This window comes from Podarcis liolepis (assembly GCF_965112155.1).
Source record: "Podarcis liolepis genome assembly, chromosome: 10".
NCBI lineage: Eukaryota > Metazoa > Chordata > Lepidosauria > Squamata > Lacertidae > Podarcis > Podarcis liolepis.
Window position 1 is genome coordinate 63,841,964 of NC_139562.1, and position 21,773 is coordinate 63,863,736.

General features: G+C 41.7%; 1 protein-coding gene across 3 annotated transcripts in view; it reads right to left on the reverse strand.

Moving 5' to 3' along the window:
• The window catches only part of PLXNB2 (plexin B2), a 351,580-nt gene that overhangs the window by 230,832 nt on the left and 98,975 nt on the right, over positions 1-21,773 (reverse strand). For 2 of the 3 annotated variants that reach the window (XM_083463227.1, XM_083463228.1), the window contains exon 2: positions 17,501-17,668. The gene's annotated coding sequence lies outside the window, so the exon portion shown is untranslated. Of the gene's footprint in view, positions 1-17,496; positions 17,669-21,773 lie in introns of all 3 variants that reach the window. The other variant, XM_083463229.1, reaches the window with a different exon arrangement.

A 21,773-nucleotide genomic window follows, 5' to 3' on the forward strand; every position in this document is an offset into this window, starting at 1 on the left:
CCAACCCATTCCACTGCCACCCCCCATTCCTGAATAACTCTCCCCATAAACTCCACACACACCCCGAACCAGTTTATCCCAATCCCAAGATCCCACTGCCACCATTCTGAACAGAATGTCGCCTATGTGCTGTCCGGGTTGCACAACCATTCTGAACAGAGCAGAGGGGAGTGAAGAGGAAAGTGTGTTTTTCTCTTCTGCTTCACTTGCTATTCTTATGTTGGGAGTTTGCCTGGCCATCTTAGTGCAGCGTGACTTTTTTCTTACAAAAACATTTTTTACATTTTTACATTTAGGCATGCAAAGCAAGCATAACTATTTGGATAAGATGTGAAGTCATGGAACTTCTTTATAATTTTTGACAGATGACAACAGATCTTTGTACTTTATTTATAGGCACTTTATTTCCCAGGGTATCCAAATGTGTATTCAATCTCATACTAGGACTTTAAATGGCAGGCAGAAATTGATCTTTCCTTTCCTTTTGCTAAAGCTCACAGACATCTCCCAATACTCAGGCGACTGGAACAATCTAAATGCCTCCGAAGAACAATCTGCTTTACCTCTGAAAACCGGTCCAACATTTCTACCTGCAAGAGTCTAATACAACAGCGCTGAATCAACCTTTCACAACAAGCCAGTGTAATTAAAAACCACCATTTGTGGCACATGACAAGTATGTACACATCACCACATTTGTTTTATGGAAACAGCATTTTCACGGCACTGATATATTAAAGGCCACGCTCCTTGAGTTTAGCAAACACTTAACACAAACCAGCTCATCTGGGAACAGAACAGGAGCTAGTACAAATAAACATGAGTGTGAGCTACTCTAAGGAGAAATATATAATCCAACTCAAAACCGGTTCCAGCAGCACAGACCTTATCTCCCTGTGTCCCTCTGAAACTACTTTCTAGAAAGAGAAAATATAATACCTGCTATATATTCACTTCAGTGTACTGACTACAACTGTCCTTTGCAAGGGAGTGTACACAAGTATGAAGAGCACAGTGGCTTTCAGTTATATTGTATAAATACCCGCTGCCTTGTGGGACATGTCCAGAGGAAGAAAAGGCTAAGGAATAAACCCTACACGAACCCAGAGTGGAGCCCCTAAGATGGTTGGATGTCTTCTTGAACTCCTCCCTCCTGCAGCTCAGCTGGTGCCAAATGTATTGCTCTGCTTTCCTTTGGGCCAAATCAGCAAGGCTGATGGGTGGGGAGGGTCAGCCCAGGACCTCCATATACTCTGCCCAGGCTTGCGCCCAGGAGAGGTCACTTTGGTGCTGCGAATGCAGCAAAAACAACGTGGGAGGCAGCAGTTACAAGCTACCGGTCTCTACAGCCACAGCAGGCACTGCGATTTCCCCAGCGGTTTGACTTCACCCCTGGAGGCAAAGTCCATTGTCAAGAGATCGGATACAGGCAGTTTCTCTATGTTATGTCCATAGGAAAGTTAATTATGTGCAGGGAACTGTATAAATGCCACATTGCACTGCCATGTACACATATATTGTTGAAAGCCAAGCTTTCAAGCATACAAGTCATTCATTAATCTGCTTCTTGCATTCACACAATTTCCTACATGGAAATCACTTCCACATAGAAAATGTGACCTTTTTTTGAAGTGGCCCTCAGCCACAGCCCTGTAACTCTGGTAGCATGCATAGGATGGTACACCACTAAGATTTACTCAGAGCAAATCCACTGAAATTAATGAACATGCCTATGGAAGAACAATTAATTTAAGAAGGCCTATTCTTGAGTAAAACTTAGTTGAAATCTGCTCACAATCCCTGCCCAAAGTAAACTAAGATGAAGGTAAACGAAGGATGCAGTTTGATACAATTTGATGGTGTTGTTGTTTTATAGAGGTTATTGTTCTTGTTTGTTACTGTGTTATGTATTTTTGTGTTTTTATATTATAAACTACCTTGTCATCCTTGGGTGAAGGGCAGTCTAGAAATTCAAAAAAGCTGCAGCAGCTACTAAAACACAAGAAAAGCGCATGTCAAAAATATATTATTCTATAAGCGATGATCTCTTACTGCATTATGAATTTATCATTTGGCAAAGCCTAAGGTTCCAAGAGCTAAGTTCTCAACATACATAGTTTTGGATTTATTTATTATAAAAATATTATACAAGTGAAATAAATATATAAAATCGAAGTCCTGAGATACACAGCAACAACTGATGACCATATCAGAATTCTGGTGTTGTTTATGGTTGTGCACAGAATTGTGCTGATGACTAAAATGGCACTACAGTTGACTTGGGTTCCATAGTTAGGTTCCAGGAATTGTTCAAAAAGCTGAAATCACGTATAGCCAGAACTCCCACATGTTTTCCACCTTACTTACTGAGCTCTGGGAGGCTCCTGCGAGATCTTGCAGGAGCCTTCTGGAGCTCTTAAGCATTCTGCCTTGTGTGCATTTAATTTGTGCAGTTGCCTGCTGGTCGGCCACCAAGCACATAAAGCTGCGATCCTGCAAGTCAGATGTGCAAAGTTCTTACTCAGATGCTGCCTGAAGATTCATTCGTTGCTTTATGTGGAAAGTTTTTTGCTTTGTTTTTTAAAGGAAAACCATGCAGTATTTATGGCCATATGTGCAATGCTCTTATCTCATTACATGTGTTTTAAGAGTCCTTGACAGCATCAGGAGTTGCCTTGAGGCAACTAAGTTCAACAACTACTAGTTTTAGTTACTAAGCTGCAGCATTCAGATGAAATATAATAGGAAGGCATCTTAAGAAAAGTTAATTTTGGTCCTAAGTGAATAGAGATATCGGCTCTGCAAATCGTTAGTGGATGCATAATTAATTCTAAACTTATAACTACATTGCCGTCATAGAAGTCTTCTCTGTGAAGGGAGATTGGAAAGATAATGAAAACGTTTGTCTTAGAAGCAGTGAATGAAATGGGAAACAATAAAACTATAAAAGTAGTACCGGAAAGCACTACACCATCTTGCCCAACACCAACTGCAGAACTAAATCAATTATATGATTTGATATAAATCATTAAACTATTTGCTTCCTTAAACTAATGGGAGTGAGCGGTGTTTTTAATGAATGTGGCTTCCATTTGAATTATGACAGCTTTATTGTTATATTCACAAAGCCAATACAGTTTAATTCAGCTCCCAGGAATGTGGATTCTAGTTTCTATTTTCAATAAGTTAAGTAAATCTTCAATTACCAGGAGATCTGCTCCTCACCTTGATTTAGATAGTTCATACAGTATGAGATAGAGATTTTACTGGCCAAGTAAATCAGCCTAATTTTTAATTGAGCATGGCAATTTCTTTACATTTATATAGGACATTACCTTCTTGAATTCTTTACCATAACACAACAAGCTGGTTCGATATTAAGGCTATCTATTGAGTTCATAATCAAGGTGAGATCAAACTAGTGACTTTATTGGTTAGTAGTGCAAACTCTATGCCAGTTCTTACACCAAGGCTGCAGTCCAAAATGATTACTTGGGAGTAAGGCCCTTTGAACTTAATGGAACTTACTCCTAAGCAGATAGTGATATGATTCTGCTGTTGTATTTTCTGTGCCATAAGGTTCCATAGGTATCGAACCACTAGTATAAGAAATACAAACGTTACTTGTTTAGACCACAGAAGGACAAGATTCCCTTCGCTGAAGATGATATGGCAGAGGGCCACACAGAGAACTTTCTCTAGTCGTAGCTAGAAAATCTTTGTTATTTACAGTCTGAACTAGTTTAACTAATATCAGGTGCAGTTGTTTCATATACTCCCCTCGCCTGAAATGGAATTGTTGCTTAAAACTGGAATTACAATGCTGCCTGCTGGATCAAAGAAGCTTCCACTTTATTTTTTTCAATTAACCACTTCTCTAACATTTTTGTCATCCCTAAACTTCAGTTAATCTTGCCTATGGCTGGGGGACAGCAGCCAGCTTTGTAAACAAACTGGATTGCTTCCACTAACATAGTTAAGACTAGCAGCAGTTTATCTAGATGACACAGCGAACTACAGTTAGTTTAAAATAGAAGCAAAAGGTTATAAACTCTTCCTCACGACCTCACTGGAGAAAGAGTGGTGTCACGGTCCAGTTCATGGGCGATCGAAGTCCCAGCTAGGGACGTCCGGACCGGGGGCAAGATGGCGGGGTGAGAGCAGGAACGAGAGTCCAGAAGCCAGGAGTCGGGAAGCCAAGAGTCCGAGGGTCAGAGCGCTGGGAGTCAAGAAGCCAAGGGTCTGAGGGTCAAGAAGCAAGGAGCAATGAAGTCAAGGGTCCAAGAGTCAAGGAGTCAAGGAACCAAATGCAGCAAGGCAGGGAACGTGTTGCTGTGGCAAAGAGCCGAAGGGAAATACGGACCTTATATTCCTTCCCGGCTCTTGCCACCAGGTGCTGTGAGTTACCAATTCGCCTCACCTGTGGGGCCGCGCCTTGCCTCTTCAGAACAAACTTAGGAAGGCCCCAGTCCTGGTCACAGGGCCTGGCTTCTGCACGCACTTCTGACATGTGGGTTAGCACCTGAGCCTAAGCTCACTGCAGTTCATCCTCATAACACTAACTCAGGGTGGCTAACTCAGTTGTTAGACTCCAACTCCCATCAGACCAACTCTGCTTGGTCTATTGTCGGGGATTATAGCAGTCAAGTAATGTCTGGAAGGCCACAGGTTAGCCCTCTTTCCAATAAACCATGGTATAGTGTTACATCCTAGTGCAACCAGTGTTAGCGCAGTAAGGCAAGGTGATAAGAGTTTCAGTAGGTAAGTTACAGCAGGGGTCCTCCATATGTTGTTGGGCTCCAACTCCCATCGGTCCCAGCTGACATGGCCAATGGTCAGGGATGATGGGAGTTGTAGTCCAATAGCAGGTGCAGGGGACCACATTGGCTATCCCCAGAAAAAAGGGGGGGAATAATCAGGCTTTTATGCAATGCCGCCGCCCCCCAAAATATAACTTTACTCTTCTCTCCTTCACAACCGTGTTTTGAAATGTCCACATTTTGCAACAGAGAACCAGTCTTGTAACTGGCACCAAACTGAATCACCAGTGAGTGAATCAGCGGTAGCTGAGCAAGAATCACTGTTTATTTCTAGAGTTGCTGATTTTTGAGAACTAAAAGAAGAGAACATTCTTTAGAAGCGGATTGCAAATACTGTGAAATATGACCACTTGGTTTGCTAAAAGAAAAACTGAAGTCCAAGTTCCCTGACCATCATAAGCTTGAGGGCGCTCAGAGAACCTTTGAGAGTTCACTTTATTTTTGATGTCCCCGTGATGAGATAGTCATCATTATTTTTTTGTGGTAAGCTGCTCCAAGAATCCTAGCTGGCTGGAAGAAGCAAGTTGCAAATGATTTATAAATGAATTACCCTACAAAAAAATGTTTTAAAGCTACTACAGTGGTACCTCGGGTTACAGACGCTTCAGGTTACAGACGCTTCAGGTTACAGACTGTGCTAACCCAGAAATACTACCTCGGTTAAGAACTTTGTTTCAGGATGAGAACAGAAATTGCGCGCCGGTAGCAGGAGGCCCCATTAGCTAAAGTGGTATCTCAGGTTAAGAACAGTTTCAGGTTAAGAATGGACCTACGGAACGAATTAAGTTCTTAACCTGAGGTACCACTGTATTACCTGGCTGAAGCTTGGAATAGAGGTGGACTAATAAATGAAACGTTAATTGTAGGTATTTAGTGAAGGAAATAGATGGAACTGAGTGAAGAACTGTAACACCCGGTGCTTTGATTGTCCAAATAATTTTGCAAAAGATTCTCTCAGCAACCCTTACAATAACCTAGTAAAGATATCCTGTCTTGTGGGCACTTGAGGATTGCAGGAGAAGCAAGTAGTATCTGGTGAACTCATGTCAAGGCTGGTGGAGTTTTTTCAATGTAAGCAAGGGCAAGTTGTGTCAGGTAAGGGCAGACAAGCAGATAAAGTCAAGTCAAAAGCTCTCTTCCGCAGAGCGCAGACAAAAATGGGACCTTAGACCTTAGATCCAAGTGAACTTTGCTACCTGAAGCTCTCTATGGTAGCTATAGGATCTCAAGAAGTTGCTAAATCCAACTGAGACCTCATACAGGCCAACAAGACCCATAGTCTGTGCTAGACCAGGGGTCAGCAACCTTTTTCAGCCATGGGCTGGTCCACTGTCCGTCAGACCATGTGGTGCGCCGGACTATATTTTTGGGGGAAAATGATGAACAAATTCCTATGCCCCACAAATAACCCAGAGATGCATTTTAAACAAAAGCACACATTCTACTCATGTAAAAACACCCGGCAGGCCCCACAGATAATCCAGGGATGCATTTTAAATCAAAGGACACATTCTACTCATGTAAAAACACGCTGATTCCTGGACCGTTCGTGGGCCGGATTTAGAAGGCAATTGGGCCGCATCCGGCCCCTGGGCCTTAGGTTGCCTACCCCTGTGCTAGACTCTCCCTCCTACTCCACAGTGGAGCTGGCTGTGTTGTAAAAAGGCCTCTGCCTGATTTAACAGTCTTTGGCAACTAAAGGGCTAGGCAGAGGTTATGTAGGGGATATACTCTGAGCTCAAAAATGGCTGCCATGGGCACCTTACTGGCGAGTGGTCACACACACACACACACACACACACACACACACACGAGCTGCCAGTACAGCTGTACTCTCCAATTTACTACAGTCATTCCCATGCTGTGTGCAATGGTGAACTCCTCTGATAGCAGATAATTCTGCGCCGGGGATGATTGAATGATCCAATCATACTAGACAAAGCAACACGGCAGAATTTACCTGTCCCCGGCACAAGCTGATCTGAAGGAAGGAGAAAGCAGTGAATCATACAGAGGCACAGCCACCGCCTCATTTGTGGGTGAACACTTTGGGTTCACAGGAGCTTTTTAATTAGGGAGTTTAAATGTTTGCAGCATATTAGCGGTTTTCTCAGTTTCCACATTGACTGCTATACACATTACATTGTCAAACAATGAATATACATAAAAAGTGTGCAAAGCTTTTCTATTCTTATCTTGGAGCACATGGCATTGTCTGATTCATGGGTCACATGTGCACCAGTCTCGCTTCCTCCTCCTCCTCCTTTTTTTTCTTTTTGGAAGAAGGGAAAGGAAATTGAACCCTGCAATCTTGTCATCATACTGCCAGTGACTTAATGGCCGTTACTGTGAAGAGATTCTTTATGTGATATATTAAAAAAAAAGTCAGGGTATCATTGGGTGCTTTCAAGGATAATGATGTGCTTGCACCCTGCAATTAAATCAGTACAAATGTGCAGTTATAATACTAGATTCAGCTGCAACCTTTCAGTCACATGAATGTGGCTGAAACCCCATGCTTAAAAAAAGAAAGAAAATCCATTATTTCAGGAGGACAATTATTTGTTTAATTTATGGCTCCTCGGTTCTCTCTCACTCTTAAACAAAATGCAAACTCTTTCTGAGGGGAGAGAAGCATATTAAAGTGCTACTTGCACTACCCAGAGCAGAGCAGGACTCCAATATTATATATATTTAAAATTCCTAACAAGGAAACCCTCCTTGACTTTATCAGAGAGATCAATATTCTAAATAGATATGCTCACGGAAGCAGAAAACACTTCCACAAAACACTTCAGTGACTAATCTACAAACATTGTCGGCAAAAACAAAACAAAACAAAAAACCTGTAAAAACTTTTGCTTGTGCCCATTAAATAATATACTGAAAAGCATTAAGCTGAATCACTTATGTTAAAGATACATTCTCTCAATTGAGGAAAAAAAATTGAAACACTACAGATAAACATTCAATATCCTGAGAATTTAAAGCTCAACAGGTATAAACAAAGAAAACGCTGAAGAAAAAGCAGGCATGCCAAATTAAGCTGATTCTAACAAGTCTGTGTAAATGATTCAATTGTATCTCTTTCTTTTTAAGAAAGCAAAATAAAGCCACCAACCAGCATAATTCTGGTAGATTCCATTACTTGGCGAACACATTAGGAGAACTTACCAAAAGTAGCTGACGTCCTCTCATCTCCTAAGTCGCAGTTTCCCCCTCCAGCTTGATATACTGTACCCATTCTTTTTATTTTACTACTGGCCTACATAACTTCTCATTTTCTTCTGGAGAAGCACTGAGAATGAGGAAGCAAATCTGCACAATTTCAACGCCTCTCTGGGCAACACAGAAACCCAGCAGTGCAAAAATAGCATTTTTAAGGGACCTCCCCTGCAAAGGAAGGTGCGGTCTCCAAGGTGGAAGCCCTTCTAGACCATATGCTCTTACTTGACCACCATTTGCCAATTTGTATCGGTCAGTTTCCTTCTAAATAAAACGTGGTACATATTCTCAGGGTACAGTTCCACCCATCAGGTATTCATATCCACTCGGTCCCCACACATAGTTTCAACAATGGGAGGCAAAAAATTAAAACACAATGCAATAAACTATATTCAGTGATGGAAGTATCATAAAGCAAGTCAAAGTGTATGTTCACAATGCATGTTCAAGCCTAAATTCTATCCCCACACATAATCAAGAGGTCTAGATATGGACAAAGATTCTGAACATAGGAACATGTTTGTTATTGTAGAGAGGTGTTTCTCAAAGTTGGGTCTCCAGCTGTTTTTGGACTACAATCCCCATAATCCCTGACCACTGTTCTTGCTAGCTAGGGATGATGGGAGTCATAGTACAAAAACAGCTGGAGACCCAAGTTTGGGAAGCACTGGTGTACGGAACGCAGGTCAGCTTGGTATTTCAGTGACCTGCATGTCATGAAACAGGAGGCAGGGGCGTAGGAAGGGAGGGGGTGGGTCGCCCGGAGTACCATCATGGAGGGGGGTGTTTCTTTTTAGCCCTCCCCACAAAAACCGACACCAGAACCAGAGGCACACAGAACGCCATCACCAATCAACCACACCAGACCCAAACCCAGACCCTCTCCACAGATAAATTACAGACACCATCCAGTAGCCAAACCATAGTGGCACCTCCGGATGCTGCACCCCCCTGCAATCCCTACACAGATCTGGCTGGCACAGGGCACAAAACCACAGCTCGCCCCTATACACGAAGCCAAGCCAGAGCACAACTAAGTGCAGTACAGCCATCTTCTCAGAAAAACTCTTCACAAGCTCAAGAGGTCAAGACACGAAAGCTTTAGCAACTAATCCACACCTAATGACCCACCTAAGTGGTACTCAGAATATCACTCAAGAAATCACTCAAGATATCCCTCAAGTAATTAAGGAACAAAAGAAGAAAAGGCACACTAACCTGGGAACTTCCCCTCTGCCCAGAACGTTTGAGGCTATACACCACACCCCCTCAACAGTATTTATAGGAACTCAAACACTGAGATCCTGCTCTGTTCCAGTAACAAGAAGCCGAAAGCACCAGCCTGAAGATGACGAGTGAGACCTCGTCGAAACGTCGCCTAGACACCCCAACTCTTACACGGGAAGACACCCGAAGACACCAAAACCTGCATTCCTGTACCCGTGAAAATCTACGAAAGCATATATATATATATATATATATATATATAAATTTCCTTTGTAAGAAAATGTGAAATAACGTAAAACCATTTTTGCAGGCAAAAATAAATAAATCAATGTGTGTGTGTGGGGGGGGGGAGTGTCAAAAAAATTTCTGCACCGGGTACCACCTGACCTTCCTATGCCTCTGACAGGAGGAATGGCAAGTAGAGAGAAGGAGATGTATATCTTGGCTCTGTGGGAGAGACAGTACTGTTGGTGTCTGGGAAGGGCTCTGATGTCTTCAGGGAAAAACATAAACAAAGCACCCACTTGCATACTAGACATTCCAACAGGAATAGAGACATGACCCGCCTTGGCTTTAAAAGTAGGTGGGTGGGAACTTGTTGTTACAACTTATCAGTTCCCTACTACAGTCTTCAACTTCTTGCCATTGGTCCCTGGACACATGAGCCTTGGCCCTTATTCCTAGGCCACATTTATCCCTGTCAATGATTTTGTTTTCTTTGTTGTAGATTCTATTGTTGCAACTCAGCCTGGGTCCTTATGACAAGGGTGGGTAAGAAAACGAAGGAACAAAATAAAGGAAGCTGCCTTATACAAACTCAAACCACAGGTCCATCTAGCTAGGGATTGTCTACAGTACACAGACCAGCAGTAGCTCTTCTTGATCTCAAGACATAGTGTGATTTACTAGTCTCATATTGGCTTAACCTCTTGCTTGCCTCCCAAGTCCTCCATGTACAGGCAAAGCATATAATCCACAGGAGCTACTGAAAGAATTACAGCTACCACAGTTCACAGCATCTCAGCAGCTGAGGAATGGGGGTAGAGCATGGGTAGGCAAACTAAGGCCGGGGGGCCAGATCCGGCCCAAACGCCTTCTAAATCCGGCCCACGGGCGGTCCGGGAATCAGTGTGTTTTTACATGAGTAGAATGTGTCCTTTTATTTAAAATGCATCTGTAGGTTATTTGTGGGACATAGGAATTCGTTAATTTTTTCTCTCTTCAAAATATAGTCCGGCCCTCCACAAGGTCTGAGGAACAGTGGACCGGCCCCCTGCTGAAAAGTTTGCTGACCCCTGGGGTAGAGAATGTAAGGAGAGAAGAAAAGCATTATTATTATTATTATTATTATTATTATTATTATTATTATCATCATCCATTTTCACCTCTCCATTCCTCATTGCTGCTTCCATGCTGACAACAGGGGGAAAGAGGAAGATCAGGGAAGGGCACTGGAGACCAGAAGTCCAAACTTTTTCAAACCCTTGAATTGGCCCAGAAAGTGTCTTTTGGGTTCTACAGGCTTTTTTTAATGGAAATCCAGGAAAGTTCTAATTCAAGCCTCAGAAAGCTCTATAGCGGTGTTTCCTAAATTGGGTGATACTGCCCCCAGGGAGCAGTACAGTGGCCCCTGAGGGAGGGGGCACTGAATAAAAATAAGGTGGTGGTAGAAGCATAAAGAAGAAAAGGAAATTCTGAAAAACAGTCCGTACATGTTTCATCTGTTGTGACTCACAGCTGTCCATGGAGGCGCAGGTCAGTTCTGTGTCCAGGACAGCTATCTACCAGCTCCATCTGGTACGCAGGCTGAGACCCTATCTGCCCACGGACCGTCTCGCCAGAGTGGTCCATGCTCTGGTTATCTCCTGCTTGGACTACTGCAATGCGCTCTACGTGGGGCTACCTTTGAAGGTGACCCGGAAACTACAACTAATCCAGAATGCGGCAGCTAGACTGGGGACTGGGAGTCGCTGGCGAGACCATATAACACCGGTCCTCAAACACCTACATTGTCTCCCAGTATGTTTCCGAGCACAATTCAAAGTGTTGGTGCTGACCTTTAAAGCCCTAAACTGCCTCGGCCCAGTATATCTGAAGGAGCATCTCCACCCCCATCATTCAGCCCGGACACTGAGGTCCAGCTCCGAGGGCCTTCTGGCGGTTCCCTCCCTGCGAGAAGTGAGGTTACAGGGAACCAGGCAGAGGGCTTTCTCAGTAGTGGTGCCCGCCCTGTAGAACGCCCTCCCACCAGATGTCAAGGAAATAAACAATTATCTGACTTTTAGAAGACATCTGAAGGCAACCCTGTTGAGGGAAGTTTTTAATGTTTGATGTTTTATCATGTTTTTAATATTCTGTTGGGAGCTGCCCAGAGTGGCTGGGGAAACCCAGCCAGATGGGTGGGGTGTAAATAATAATAATAATAATAATAATAATAATAATAATAATAATAATATGATGCTTAACGCCAGGTTGGGTGCCGTTTGGATCCAGCACTCATGCTGGAGGTGAGGGGTTTTCCCCGGGCTTGACTGAACCCTTTTCAGCTTCACCCAGGCCCGGGAAGTAGATCACAGTTTGCCCGTCTATTTACAACAACATCTTTCTTTACTATGTCATAGGACATAGGTAGAAATATAGATAGATAAAAGAACACAAATTTGTCACAGCATCTTTCTGTTTGTTCACTTAAAGAAGGTAGATTTACGGGGAGGGGCCTCTATTTATTTATTTTCTTTATTTATTTCTGAAAAGGGGGCAGTAAGACAAATAAGTTTGGAAGCCACTGCTCTACAGGAAACTCTAACAATGTATCAACATAAAAAAATTCCTTCCAGTAGCACCTTAAAGACCAACTTAGTTAGTTCTTGGTATGAGCTTTCGTGTGCATGCACACTTCTTCAGATACACGGTGTGCATGCACACGAAAGCTCATACCAAGAACTAACTAAGTTGGTCTTTAAGGTGCTACTGGAAGGAATTTTTTTATTTTGACTATGGCAGACCAACACGGCTACCTACCTGTAAATGTATCAACAGTTTCACACATCTCTGTTTCATATGCATGGATCCTGAAATCCCCAGCAGAAAAGACGCTTAGAATATTTCCTTAGTTCCAAGCAGGTTTAGCAATGTAGTATCTGATTCTAGCTCTTGGAATATTGATACTAACATCCAAGAATATGAAATGTTATCAGCCCTACTTTAGGCTAATAGGAAGGTGATCTTTCCGTTTCATTAATTACTTTCTTTATTCCCCCTTCAGACAGTTCGGTTTTAATCTGTACAGACAGCGGCAGAATAATTTGCACCAAGAAAGTTAATGAAGGGTTCCAAGATTGCAGAGATTAATTTTTCCACGAGTTCATTAATTTGCAAAGAACCAAGTTTAAGTTATTTGATACGCAGAAGTACAAACTAAGTTTATGGGATTTTATATAAAAATGTCTCTTACAATATATATCCCCCCACCAAAAAAAAAAAATAGCTGTGGGGATATTCCATCTTATACAGTGGTACTTCAGGTTAAGTACTTAATTCGTTCCGGAGGTCCGTACTTAACCTGAAACTGTTCTTACACTGAAGCACCACTTTAGCTAATGGGGCCTCCTGCTGCTGCCACGCCGCCGGAGCACGATTTCTGTTCTCATCCTGAAGCAAAGTTTTTAACCTGAAGCACTATTTCTGGGTTAGCGGAGTCTGTAACCTGAAGCGTCTGTAACCTGAAGCATCTGTAACCTGAAGCGTATGTAACCAGAGGTACCACTGTACTGACCAACATGGCTATATTGTTCGGCATTCTTTAGCTGTTGGACAAAAAACACCTGCACACTTCCAGGCGAAAGCAGTGAGACCCCAGACCAAGTTGGTAACTTTGATTCAGAAGCAGACTTTTATTGGGCAAAGCGCACCTTATGGTATTACTGACTTTCAGAACAGTATAGCATCAAAATATAACATGTTGTCCTTCCCCCAACCTTTTTTCACATTCTAGGTAATTGATATTATAGTTTGAAGTCTTGTTTATTCTGTTATATTTTACTCCAACAAGACCCATTTATCCTAAACAGAACCCAATAAGGCAGACATGTATGTACAAAATGTATTTTTTTAAAAAATGTGAATCCATTAAGATCCCAAGATGAAATAAAAGAAATATTAAATGATCAATACATTTTTTGGAATTTTTAAATCACTTCTTAAAACGTTAAATTTTGCAGCTTATCTTTAAATTTTAAAGTAAGCCGATCATGCAACATATCATATTGAAGCCTGCAAAGTTCTGAAGAGCTTGGTATTTTTAGTTTTGAAATATCTCAATTCTGGGCTGAAGGTTCTTGTGTAGTCCGGCAAGGCCAAAATTGTCCGTCCCCCCCGTTGTTGTTTTTTGAAATTTCAACCCCTCCTAACTCAAAAACAGGATGAAATAAATAATAATAATTTTAGATTTTAAACTTGGATTTGGATCATTCAGCTAGTGTATAAAATACTAAGAAAATTGGATGACATGAGGTAAAAAAATTGGATCACTTGATATGGAATGACCCTTCTGCTAACTAAGATGAAGCTAAAACAACAGACTGATGGTATTTTTCTGCCAATTCTGCAGTGCCCAACCCATCGCACTATGAGCATGTTTTATTTGCCTACTGAGTTTTCACTCCGCCGCTGCTACTGGCAATCTAGCCTGCATCCCCCGGGACCCATTCCTTCCCCATAATTAGAAAAAGAAAGCACTCCATTAGTTGGTCCTGGCATAATAACTTACTATAAATATATGAAGACTTATGTACCAGTATCTGTGAAACAGAAATGTAAAACCTTTAAAATGAGATGTTGCTAGGGGGCGAAAAGAGGATTACAACATGCATGCTGTTAAAGCACTTCCAAAAAGTTAAGAGATTTATGTTGACTAATAATTTCTAATTGAAAAAAGCTGCTTGGAAATAATACAGCAATACTCTTTGATGATGCTCGGCTCTTTCTCAAAGTGCCTTTGTCGAAGCACCTCCCTCCCTCCCTCCCCTCCTCCCAGCTAATCCCATCAACAGTTCCCAGGTGAAGTATTTTATCAATACCCGTTGGGATCCGAATGCATCTTTAATGTGTTCTTTTCTCAACAGCGGTAAAAGGCTGCACTCCCCCCCATCAAATGCCAAGCAATTTTTCAGAAGCTAACGGGTGTTTTATTGAGTGCAGATTAAAATACTATTCTAAGTGTTAAAATAATTCATTTAAATATAGGAGTGTTCAAAATATTTGATAAAATAACCTTGAGAATTTGGCTCCTGTTTTCAAGGAGAGCTTTTAAAAACGAAGCTGGGAGTTTTAATCAAAGTCAGGCTCGTCCTTTAACAAGGAATTCAGATTAATGAATTGAACAACACAATCCTGTAGATTTCAAGGAGTTTTTAAGGTTAATTGCATTTGACAATATGATGATTCTATTTCTCCTAGTAGGTATCAATATTGTGGAAACCTGCATTCCATTTTGCAGGACTTGAAATGATTTGCACACAGGGTCCATCAATGGAATCAGATGCCAAGACTCCTGAGGCACAAAAATACCCTCCCGAAGACTTCGAAAGGCGATAACTAAGAGAATCAAAATATTTCCTGTTAATATGAAAGGAGCCAAAAAGAAAACTATGTCATACGCAGGTGCCTCTTTTGGCTGTTTGCTTTTTCCCCAAACTAGTTTTACACTGGCCATGCCATAATGATTAAGAGAAATTGGGGTTGCAGATATAACAGAAATTGGTGTCAACTTGTGGTTTGTTCGGAGGAAAACAAACTCAGAGTTTGCTCAATGTAGTTTGCTTCCCTGCTCACACAGCAGTCAAGAAATGGGGGGGGGGGGCAAAGTGCTCATGAATGCTCAATCATAGCTTACTAACTATGGTTGCATGTTGCATACAAACCAGGCCACATATGCCAACATCTCCTGCAAAGACTGATTCAGAATGAGTCTTGGTAGCAGCAAATAGTTTGTCAGTTACCTCATCATTACCCCAAGCTAATGCTGAACTTACTAATCTACAAAGTGCAATCAGTTGTCAGGTACTGACTTGTTTGGGGGTGCCTGTGCTGCCAAGTTCAGCTCATCAGAAGCCTTTCTCCAGGTCTTCACCACCACCACCACCAATCAAACTTATTTTTAAATTAAATTACATTTCTATCCCATCTTTTCTCCAACAAGCTCAAAGGACGATGAAGGGTTTCCTCCACCTCAGTGGAAGGTGAGTGGTTTTTATCATCATAGCCAACCTGTGTGGTAGTTTTCGGTAGAGACATAGTGACTGAACCAAGGTCAGCTTGATGACTGTCCAGGGATTTGAATCTCCTATGGCCTAGTCAAACCTTTTACAGTATTCTTTTGAGGTTCTCATGCTCCCGAAGACCCAGAGTAAAACTTAAAATTCTCTATAATTAGCACCCAATTGAGGTTATAAAAGTAAAGTCAATGTTTTTAAGTATTGAAAACATAGTCAGGCAATCTCTGTCTCAGTATTCTGGTCACATAGTCCTCTAAGTAAGGACTGTTAAACCACGCTCTCTGCATTTAACCACATTGTATGAATCTAGCTTCCATAATTAAATTTTCTCTTCGGTTTTGCTTGTCAGGTGCCTGCAAATTGCAGGCAGATGTTTTCATCAAATTATTCCTAAGGGGAAGCTTAAACCTGTGCTGCACTATCTATACTAACACAAAAAAGTCCTTCATATGCAGCTGGTTATGTGCTTCATGACAGAATACACTTTCTCATTAACAATCACAAACGCCAAATTCACTAAACTTTTTTTTTTTTGTCAAGCGTCATATTATTCTTATGGCTGAGGCTGTTTCTTGTTGTTCTCCATGGCTACAGTTGTCATTCCTCGAAAGAGTTGGTTTATGGACTATCAATGGACTAATTTGGGATGAAAGTAAAAACGGCAGCAACCTAGCAGCTAGAAGAACCTTAGACATCATTCTGCAACCAGTGTCACGAAACGTGAAAATGGGCAATTGGGGTAGGCAGAACAAGGTGCCAATTCCCCATGAGCCTGCCAAGACCCTTGCCACCGCTTGTACATCTCCATGCTGCCAATTGTTGTGTGGCAGCTCCAGTGCAATCTCATTCTTTCAGGGTAAAAGGCCCTGAAAACTACGCAGCTGGGTATGGCCCATGGGACTGCATGTTGCCTACAGTGTTAATAGGACTAATGGGACATAACAGCAAGGGGGGGAAACTACCCTCTGAGACATATAGGTGTGTGAGTGCTTGCAAATAGTTATCATATATTCCACATGGCCTTTGCACAAGAATGAAATGTGCCTCAAATATTTGCCTAGGGAAAACCTTGCACCCCTATATGAACACGGTTCCACTGGGAGGAAGGGCGTGGTATAAATTAAGTAAACAAACAAACAAACGGCATAGGAAAATTTGAGTAAATAAATTAATGGCATGAGAATGATCTCTAGGGAGAATGATCTAGAGCAGCCTTTCTCAACCTGTGGGTCCCCAGATGTTGTTGAACTACAACTCCCATCACCCCTACCTAGCAAGGCCAGAGCTCAGGAATGATGGGAGTTGTAGTCCAACAACATCTGGGGACCCACAGGTTGAGAACTGCTGATCTAGAGAGTCACAGGTCAATCCGTTGCCACCTTATTATACACACTCCCCCCGCTCATGTGTATGATCATCAAATCAACAACAATGGTCAATTCAGCTACTACTGATAAAATATTTGCAGTATATCAAGACATCAGGGGGCTCCCTGACATTCCAAGAAGGAAGCCATCAAAGAAACCTACCGTCACATATATACTACAAGTGCCTAAATTGTGTATGGCAACACAAGGAAGAGCTTTAAGGTCGGAAAACAGTTGTACCCCTACAACAAGATGCCCACTGTCTTAGATAGCTTTAACAGTGGTTTAGAGAAATTATTAATAGAAGATAGGATCACCAATGATTCCAATGTCTCCCCATAAAATAAAATAAAGTAAGGCAAGCAATAAGTGCTAACTCTGAAACATAGCTCAAGAGAGTTCGGGGGCGGGGGATATCATTAATGGAAACATGTAAGAAATGCCAGAACTGGTTTGCCATTCCAAGAGCTATTTAAAAATTACATATTGGAAATATATATATTTTTAAAAAAGAAATATAACATTATTTACCCACATACTGCATAAACACTCCTCAGAAAGCAAACAAGTTAAAACAAGTTCTTACCTGCAGTGAGTCATATGACAATCTCTGAACTTTAGCACTGGGAAGAGACTCAACCTCAGGTTTTCTTCAAATACCATAAAATGCTCTAAAAATAAGGAAGGAAGACTGATGTAACCATTTTTTTCCTTCAGGTCTCACAGGAGTCAAAAACTGTAGCTCTGGACAGATCTGCCAATAAAGGAAAGAAAGAAAATTATATAATAATCAAAAGCCAAATAATCGTGCGCATGCACATGCGTGCGTGCATGCCCTAAATTGTTTCTGCTCTGAAGGACCTCTTCCTGTATTGCCAGCTAGCCCATGCCTTAAGATCTCAGGAATAAGCACTGCTCATAGTTCCACTGAGACCTTTGGTTTGTGGTACAATAACAAGAAGAAGAACTTTCTCTGTTATGGAAATCTGGATGAGGAATTCCCTTCCCACAAAGATTCAGTTGCCTGTCATAAATCACTCCTAGGTGTCGGCTCAACACATGCCTTTTTTTTTAAGATCTAATGTGTTTCAGTTGAAAGTTTTTGGACTGATTGTTAGACTGGAATGTCAGTTATTTTTGCTTTAATGTTAATGTTTTATGGTTTTTGATTGATTGATTGATTTTATATTTTGTCAAGCCCCGCCAGAAGGCCCTCGGCGCAGGACCTCAGTGTCTGGGCAGAAAAAACATACAGTGGTACCCTCTGGTTACAAACACCTCAGGTTATGAGCTCCTCTAACCTGGAAGTAGCTGCTCCTGGTTGCAAACTTTGCCCCAGGATGTGAACAGAAATCACGCGCCAGAGACGCATGCGCAGCAGGAAGCCCCATTAGCGAAAGCGTGCCTCAGGATAAGAACGGTTTCAGCTTAAGAACAGACCTCCGGAATGAATTAAGTTCATAACCAGAGTTACCACTGTACTTGAGCATTGTCTAGGATGTTAATGGGAGTCAATGTGGGAGACCAGGGTTCGAATCTCCACTCAGCCAGCTCCCTGAGTGGCCTTGGGCCCAGTCTCTCTGTCTAATTAAAATTAATTCGCAACCAGAGGTATCACTGTATTTGTGTCATTGTCCTTTTTATACAGACACAGTGAAGACCTTCCTGTGCCACAAGGCTTTGAACTGAATTGCAGCTGTTGATTTTATGACGTCCTGTATTGCTTTGTATAGTCTTATATGTGGCTATTTAATTGTTTCATTACTTCAGTGTTGTTGTAATCTCCTTGGCTTATATCCAAAGAACTTTGAGACGAAAATGCATTATAATGGTATCTACAGCAACTGATTCTATTGAAGTTACACTTTAATGTGAGGGCATGCATTTATATATATACAGCATATAAAAAACAACAAGATACGGATAAATTCACTTATTCCTATAACGTCACTCACTTAGCAAGAATATAGTTAAAAATACTAAGAATGGAACATCTTGCCATCACTACTAACAAAAAATAATAATTTCTGTCAGCTTTCCTCGGGGGAACAAGATGTATTTATCAAGATTAATCGAACCTAAAAGCTTGACAAGACATTATGTTGTAAAAATGCAAGTAATGACAACTTTTTCATGCCTCAAATTCAGCTATTCTACTGAATAGGACCTATTTTACTCTATAATTCTCAGCACTAATAATACATAGAGTAAAACAGAAGCACAATGAGAAACTTCTTCCATCTTGCCCAGCCCTTGCAATCCTTCCCCTTTATTGAAAAGTCATCACCACCCTGTCTAGCACCTATGACATTTTCCAATCAACCGCCCAGAAAAACACTGATAGAGGTAAATGAAATTGTGTATTCTCCTTTGCGCTCCATGTTCTGTCTGCAACATCAATTAAAACGAGACATGAAACAATCTGGTAGTTCAGATACCAGTGGCATTTGCTTCTGGCGTCAGATTCCACAGTCTTTTTTTTTGTGCAAACAAAACTGCACGGTATTTGCAACAGTAGCTGGACAAGAGTGAGAAACACAGCGAAAAGCATAGACCAGACACACAGATAAGAGAGAGAAAACAACTTCCACCATCCTAGACTTAAATTCCCTTGGAGTAAAGTCCGCTTTCAAATTTGTTCCAGAAGACTTGTTAACCAGTGAACACCATTGCAACCTAATCAGGCAACATCTTACTTTCATTCATATCCTTAGAAAACACACACACACACCCTTAAAGTCAACACTTACTGTCTTTCAAGCCATCAAGTTGTATATTATGTATGAATTACTGTGATCTCATTTCCTCCTCCCTCAATTGACTTTAGCCATTTCCTCTGACTAGTTCTTACTGTTTCAGCACGGAGTACGTATATTTCATTGCCTCTTCGTACTAGAAATCCCCACTTCACACACACATTCTCCACCATTGTCATAATTGCTAGGTGATTTAGAAGGGCTTTCTACCATCGCTGGCAATCTAGTCTACCCCTAGAGAGAGACTTTTATATTTAATATTATCTATGCACCTTGCATGCACACAGAAAGGGGCTAGTGAGTGCACAGGACTCATTTGCTCAGCAGTGTATTCTGTTCCCCAAAGTTTCTTTAACTGTCAATTTCCACACTATAGTTGAGCTCTCATGCGACATAGAAGTTGCTTTCAGGACTTTAGCAGAAAGTAGTGGAAGTTTAGCATTCATTTCCTTGTTAACTGCTTCCAGCAAAATACATTTGGAACCCCATGAGCCCAGAAAATTGTGAGAATACTGTGAAGAGATTTGGGGTGGTATGTCGGCATATAAAGTGATTTCCTGTCACTATCATGGGTGAATTATTGCGGGACAGAAGCATGCATGTGCAGAAATAGTGGGGGATTAGAAACATTGTCTGGACGCGGGTGGCGCTGTGGGTTAAACCACAGAGCCTAGGACTTGCCGATCATAAGGTCGGCGGTTCGAATCCCCATGACGGGGTGAGCTCCCGTTGCTCAGTCCTTGCTCCTGCCAACCTAGCAGTTCGAAAGCACGTCAAAGTGCAAGTAGATAAATAGGTACCGCTCTGGCGGGAAGGTAAATGGCGTTTCTGTGCGCTGCTCTGGTTCGCCAGAAGCGGCTTAGTCATGCTCGCCACATGACCCGGAAACTGTACGCCAGCTCCCTCAGCCAATAAAGTGAGATGAGTGCCGCAACCCCAGACTGGACCTAATGGTCAGGGGTCCCTTTACCTTTAGCAACATTGTCTAATGATGTTTGTTGTTGTGTCACACCATGCCAACTGGTGTGAATGAAGTTTAGCACAACGTGCCAATATATCGGTCAAAAAGACACTGTTGCATAATGCAAGAGGCACTGTGGTGTGAAAGGAAATTAGAAAGAGGGACAGTAGCACTAGTAGGATAATCAGGAAAACTATCACAATATATTTCCCATGTCTGAATGCGCCCTGTGTGTGCAAACCTGCCTTTTCTATTGACCAGGAAGCATTTCCTGCTTGCAACAGGGATTACTCATTCTGCATACACACCACATACTTCAAGACAGAGAATGGAGAAGCTCCACTCCACCCTGAGCTCTCTCTCTGTGCATCAGAAAACCTGCAGAGCTTTCAGTTATGCCCTGTGCTTGCTCTCTCCTTGGTAAAAGTTGTTGTTGTTGTTATAGATGGCAGTGAGACAGGGGGAGTATAAACAAACAAACAAACAAAACATTTTTCTTTATCCCAAGTTCAAGTACTTAGCAAATCTGTTTCGAATAACCCCAGAATTATTTTTTAAAAAACAATTAATTCCTCCATTTTGAAAAATAAAATATTTACGAAACAAAACATCTGGAAGTTGTTAACAACTGGTTATTACATATTCTTGCTATCTGCTTTTAAAAACGTTGTTGAACCTTCATTGGGTTTCAAGCAGCTGCATTAAGCTGGCTAGCCTCACCTTATAAAATTTCCTAGGAAATCCTTTTTTCTTCAAAATCTTCAATTACCATCTAAACCCCCCAGCGCAAAGCATCAGCGACACAATGCTGGGACCTGAAACGGTCCACTGCAAAACATTTATTTCAAGCACAGCCACCAAATGAGCTTCAATTTACCCTAATAATCGTCAATGGAACCTGAGAAAATAATTATATATTTTGTCAGAAGAAGAAGGATTTCTCAACATTTGCATAGGCAAGAGAACAGTCGCAGTCAGGCTTGAGGCTCAGCAGGCTCTGTTAGTAGGTGGTAAATGAGAGAGAGAGAGAGAGAGAGAGAGAGAGAGAACGAGCCTCTTACAGAAGGGACACTTAATCTTTGGAAAGAAAGGGAATCAGGATGGTGTATGCTAGGCACCCTGATGGCACAAGATTTATACAG